Source organism: Microtus oregoni, unplaced genomic scaffold (genome assembly GCF_018167655.1).
Source record: "Microtus oregoni isolate MIOR12 unplaced genomic scaffold, Mior012 000033F_ref0000390, whole genome shotgun sequence".
Classification (NCBI taxonomy): Eukaryota; Metazoa; Chordata; class Mammalia; order Rodentia; family Cricetidae; genus Microtus; species Microtus oregoni.
Window position 1 is genome coordinate 21,843,591 of NW_024543092.1, and position 6,553 is coordinate 21,850,143.

Below are 6,553 nucleotides of genomic sequence, written 5' to 3' on the forward strand. Positions count from 1 at the left end.
TGGAGGACCCAGGCTTTACCTGTCACAAGAGCAGACAGAAAGCTTCTACAGATGTCAGTCTGCACAGAAGACAGCAGCTCCAGACTCACCATGGAGAGTGGGTGTCTAGGGAGTGATACACAGATATTCACCCTTGCCTGTGTGACTCAGGGTTCCTCACCATGGAGAGTGGGTGTCTAGGGAGTGATACACAGAGATTCACCCTTGCCTGTGTGACTCAAGGTTCCTCACCATGGAGAGTGTGATGTCTAGGTAGTGATATACAGAGGTGTGCCCTTTCCTGTGTGACACAGGGGCCCTCACCATGGACAGTGGTGTGTCTAGGGAGTGATACACAGAGGTTCGCCCTTGCCTGTGTATCACAGGGACTGACAGACAGGAAGTACAGGAAGTGCAGTGTTGAGAGACAGACAATGGCCCAGTGTGATTGGCCCAGTGTGATGACCGATCCTGACTGTCAGACTGACGGTACTTAGAATTCCCAAAACCTTCTGGGCTTGTCTGTGAGGGAGTTTCACATGGAGTTAGCAGAGGCGGGGAAAACATATTTTAACTGTGGGCAGCACCGTTCCATGGGTTGGCTTCCTGGACAGGATGAAAGGCAGAAGCAAGCTAAGTACCAACACTTATCCCTCCGCACTTCTGGCCACAGATAGGCAGAGTGTGATTGACGGCCTTATGCCCCTGCTGCCAGGCCAGGATGGCACCCTGCTGGATGCTCACTCGGACTGTGCACCGAACAAGCTCCTCCTTCCTTGACTAGTTGGTCACAGCAGTAGAACCAGCTAATCCACTTGGTCGTTCAGGGCTCAAGCCTGGTGAAAAAGAAGAGGGTATCTGCTGGCCCAAGAGAAGCCACCGTGAGACCAGGGGATCTGTGATTCTCAAATACTACTCAGTGATGCTGCCCAGTGAGTGAGGGCCTGGTCTGGGCACTAAGAGGTGATAGAGATGGTGTTGTTTGGTGGTGTTCTGGAGAAGCAGCTTGGCAAAGCTCAATGAAAGCAATGAACATTTGATCAACAAGCACACAGAACTCTCCCAGCAATTACAGCAGGAGGCTGCTGAAGGAAAGGAGTCAAGCCCGCTAGCCAGAACCCTGAGTGGTCCAGGTGCAGTGGGTTTGGAAGGGCAGCTAAAATTCCATGTTTCATATACCATTTGTGTGGTCTGTCACTCACTCAAATGATGACATCACAGAAGCAATCAGATACAGGAGGCCATTGGGAAATCAGAACTGGAGTAATCAGCATAATCATGATATTTAAAAAGATGAGCACCCCTTTGTCACACGTGGGAAGAATGAAGATAGAGGAAAAAGGCTCGGGAGCAGTTCTTAGAAAAACAAATATTTAGAGGTCACCTGAAAGACAAGCCATCCTTCAGATGAGAGAGTACCCAGTGAAGATGTTAGGCAGCCAGTAGAGGGAGTCTTGAACCTCTGACATCATGGCCCAGAAACTCCTTGTTCTGCAGCCTCCTGAGTCCCTGCCCATTGATCGGGCATGTACATGCACACATGTATGCTCACGCTCACACACGTGCATGTACACACACACACACACACACACACACACACACACACCATACCCGAAAACCCTTGGGAGGCAAAACTACTCTAGCTGAGAACTAGCATCCTGGACCAAAGGAGCTGTCAACTGTGTCCATACAGCATCAAACAGTCAAAAGCACTTAAGTGACCAGACCCCAGGCTTGCCAACTGGAGGTCATTGTTGGGCTCTGAGAAAGTCAGGTCACTGGAGTGTTGACAAATGAGACTGTTGGAGCTGGAGAACAGAGATGGAGAATACTGCGGTGCTGTTGGAACGTCTTGCTTGGATGAAGAATACTCACAGGACGGGCACTTGAGGTAAAGAGGTCCTTTCTCCCCTGGGGACATGCAGAGGGCATTTTCTTCCCCTGGGAACACACTTATGCTAATAAAATAACTTAGCAGACAGGAAGGAACTGGTGATTCAGGAGTTTGGAAACTGTGTACAAGGGCCACACTGGGACCACACTGGCTTTGTGACAAGAACTTATGATGCCAAATGATAGGGACATGTGTAGAAGGCATACTTGGGCAGAGAATATGGAGGCAGGGTGCCTCTAGTTGTACAGAGATGCAGAACAACCTGCCCATGCCTTTTCTGAAAGGGCCATTGACTTGGGAGTAACCTCACAGCTGGATGTGGGTGTCCAGACTTCTCCCCAACTGTTCACAAAGGTCCAGAGTGTGCAGTACCTGTTCAAATGCACAGCTAACTCCCTCAGCTCAGCTCACAGGACCTTCAGCCAGCCCCATGCAGTAACTACACAGCACTCATCCCTCAGTGTTTTTATTACCCTTTTATGCCTCGTGACTTTCTCCTCTTCACCCATCTCTTCAAATCCTGAATATCTTTCCTTGGTCACTGCTGACCAAGAGTCTGATGGAGTATTGATTGTAACATCCCAATACTTAAATATTTACCCATAAAACATAAACAGTAACTGTAAAGTAAAATTTAAATTTCAGTATATAGTTTAAGTTAGACTTTCAGGGCAAGATGAAATAGTAAAATTATTATTCAAGTTTCCCTGCAGAAAATGAAACAATAGTAATATATGTTTACTTGTGCAATATGATTTATGTTCATGTGTGTGTGTGTTAGGGGAGGGAGTGAGGAACAGACAGGCAGGAGGCTGTTATAATGAGTTCTACAGCAAGCTTATGGAGGGTGGTGAGTCCCAAGGGTTGCAGTTCACAATCTGGAGCAGAGAATATCCAAGGGAATCTTTACCCTAACACAAGAGGCTGCAGTCTTACCTTAGAAGGACTAATAAATACATCAGTTTAGTGTAGAGGAACTGATGTTCAGCTCCAGGCAAGAATTCAGGAAGGATTCCTTTCTGTTCAGAGAGATAAACTCTTTTCCTTCTATCTAGATCTTCAGATGAAGTGCTTTCTCACCAGGGAAAACAATCTGCTCTGCTCTAGAAACCTGAAACATCAGAAACAGGATCTGGAGCCTGTCATGACTGGAGTCATTGCCTTCCCTGTTCTCGGCATTGCTGCTAAAAACGTCATCATGTGCAATGGTCTTGACGTGTGAGGCCCCCTGATTCATACATTGAAATACTAACCCCTAGGGTGATAACCATGAGGAAGAGACTACCAGAGAGGTGATTAGATCATGAGGACAGAGTGTTCGTGCTGGAACTAGAGATTAGGCTGAGTAACTACAGCCTGCAGAACAGCAGTGTGAAGAAGCAGGGAGAACGGCCCCAGAAGGACCCAACCAGCTCACCACTGCATCCCTGCATTCAGTGCTGTTGCCCCCCTGCTGCCACCATGCCCAAAAGAAAGGCTGAAGGGGATGCTAAAGAAAACAAGCCAAGGTGGAGGACTAGCCACAGAGAAGATCTACAAGGTTGTCTGCTTAACTTGCTCCTCCACAGCCACAGCCCAAGCCTAAAAAGGCCCCTGCAGAGAAGGGAGAGATGGTACCCAAGGGGAAGAAAAGGAAGGTGGATACAGGTAAGGATGCAGATAATCCTGCAGAGAATGCAGATGACAAAACAGACCCGGCACAAAAAGCTGAAGGCGCTGGAGACGCCAAGGGACATGTGTGTATTTTTATAACTGTGTACTTCTGTTACTGTACAGTTTTAATTCTATTCTTTATCAAGTCTTATAAAAGTGCAGAATTGTTTTTTACTTTTTTTTAAAGCTATGTTGTTAGCTCACAGAACACTTCATTGTTTGGCAGAGGAAGGAATATGTGTCACTAACAATGTCTCCCAAGCTGGATTGATAATGGTTGATGATGGAAAATATCTTTCCCTGATAATTTTGAAAGACTCCTCTTGGCTCCCAGGAGAGATGTCCTGGTGTTGACATATGTGGCCAGCATGGTAGAACATGCCCTGTGAGAAAAAACTAAATTCATTTTTCTACCTCCTTCCCCTGTACCATCAATATAGACTTAACTCCCTTAAGACCGAAACCTGTTGGAATCTGACCTCCAAAATTGGCTTTGTCAGATTGTTGAGCAATCTGGACTTTTCAGTGACATTATTGAGTGTCCTCAAAAGAGCAGCGGTTCCTTTTATAGAAGATGATGGATCTTCCAATTGATAGGCGTGCTTGTGAAATGTTGTCAAACAGCATTCTCAATGTGAGATGCAGCCTCACTCTAAGCTCCTCCCCCTTTTCAAAGTGTCAGAAAGACTCATTGGGTTTTGTAGTGGCTTTCTGATGTGGTAGTCGATACAAGAATGGAGTTTGGAAGTTCTTGTACCCTGTAAATGACTGTCTGCTTGTGTCCTGCCTGGAAAACTATGATTGTTTGTGGAAAGTGTCTTTAATAAAGCTGGGTGCAATTTGGCTTGGGAGAGAGAGAGAGAGAGAGAGAGAGAGAGAGAGAGAGAGAGCCCATGGACATCACATCCTCTCACCCCAGGAAGACACAGTAGGAAGGTTCTTTCTTTCTACAAACCTGGAAACAGGCTGCATGCAACACACATTGTGCCAGTCATTTGGTCATTTGGTGTTAACCTTCCACCCTCGAGAGCTATGAGAACGAATTTCCGTTGGTTCTACTCCAACCAAGCTATAGTTTGTTACCAGAACCTGAAGAGACTAGTACACCACGTGAACCCATTTGTCTGCCAACCTTGGCTCTTGTTCTGTTTCCAAACACAGAAGTTATAGAGTAGTATGTTGTATTATTAAAGTTAGACACTTCCTGTAGAATCAGACTCATCCCACAAAACAGAAATGTTCCTATTAGAATCAATGTGCCAGTAACTCTGACAACTCAAAGATACAGGCATATCACCCAGTTCCAACCAGACAAGGTTGTAGCCTGCCCTTTTATGGGCTGCTTCTAAAGGAAAACAAATCTTATCTGGGCGAAGTGTGATTACTTGTGTGTCTGGTTGTTTCCTGTAGTCTCCGAGGTTGACCAGATCTTCCTCTCACTCACCTATTCTGAACTACAGTACCTGCTTTTCCTCGTGTTCCTAGGAGTTCTTGGCTCTCTGCTTCCTCTGATGGTTCACAGCCATCAGTGACAAGCCGTTTGGACACAGTCCTCCAACTAATTAAGGTCAGCATAAATGGCCCTTGAATCAATTTAAATGTCTCTGCAAGTCACATAAATGAAGTTGAGATTCAAGGAGTATTCTTCCTGTCCGTCTAGCTTCACTGAGATTTATAACCACCAGGTGAACTTTCCCAGAGTTCTTGTGAGGCATGGGGACCAAAACCAACAGTGTAGTTAACACAGAGACCATCAGCTGAACGTGCGCCGTCACCCCCGACCCACACTCTCATCAGCTCCTCTGTGAGTCTCATTAAGTGGATTTAGGCCATAGAACATTTCTGAATGAGAAATAAGTGAGCCTGTGTTAGGACAAGCTAATTAGGTAACACTGTGGTACTTGTGTTTATCACCAAAAAAGACACCTTGAAAAAAGAAAGATAATTTAAATATAGTAGATACAACACATACACATTCCGATGTTTGAAGCCTCATTCACAATGTAAATGCATAGGTCTTCTTTCGCATTTCCTACAATCAAACCACCTGACCGAATAGTTTGTGTTTTTTCTTATAAGCTTTAATCTATATAAATGAAGCTTGTGTCCTGCAGTCACTGCCCCTGCCCACAGCCACGAAAGAAAGTTCTCCTTGGAGACATTTTTTGTCTGTTTTCTTCACTGGTCAAGGACTGGGCCTGAGACATAATCAGTGCCCAAGAAAGTATGAAGATTCTGGATTTCTTCTGGAAAGCTGTTTGGGGAAGAAAACGACATAGAAAACAGACTGACCCCTGCTCTGTCTCATTTATTTCTTTTTCTCTTCGAGAGGAAGTAGAGACAAGAGGCTTCTGTCTCCCCTACCTTGTCCTTGTGCTGACGGGCTTCAACACTGGCTCCCAGCTCCATTTTACTATCTGCATTTAACCTAACTGCCCTGATATTCTATGATTGTTCATTTTCCAGTGGCTCGTGGCTATAGTTTCTCACTGGCAGCTCAATGTCCGACTCTCTAAGATGTCTCTGCTCTGGCAGCTCAATGTTTGACTCTCTTAGATGTCTCTGCTCTATATTACATCTTTTCTGTCCATCAGAATGGCCTCACGTGCCTGTTCAACTTCATATTCACCAGAAGGAAACACAGACCTCAGAGGACCTGAGCAGTGACAGGTAGCATTTATCACTGCCTTGTTGACTGGAAGCCAAACCACAAAGCCGTTTGGACCCATCTCGGGACTACTGTTTCCTTTCACCATGACTGGTACTGAGCTGAGTGTCAGAATGTCCTCACCACTGTGGCCATACACACAGGACTGCAGCTTCGTGATGGACTGGACCTGTGGCCCTGTCATTGCACGAATTCACTGGCAAGCTCCATCATCCTCTAATCTCCTATACCTCCCTCTGGGACCCCTTCTGATCCCAGCCCAGCAATAGTCTGGTTCCCTAACCAGGTTCCCGTTATTCGTTGCCCTAAAATATTAGCTCCCACCTCCATTTGACAAATTAAATAAAAAGGAGAGTGAA

At 45.8% G+C, this 6,553-nt stretch overlaps 1 pseudogene; it reads left to right on the forward strand.

Moving 5' to 3' along the window:
* The first annotated feature begins 3,334 nt into the window (after positions 1 to 3,334).
* On the forward strand, positions 3,335 to 6,073 carry LOC121466327 (annotated as a pseudogene).
* Positions 6,074 to 6,553: the final 480 nt, after the last annotated feature.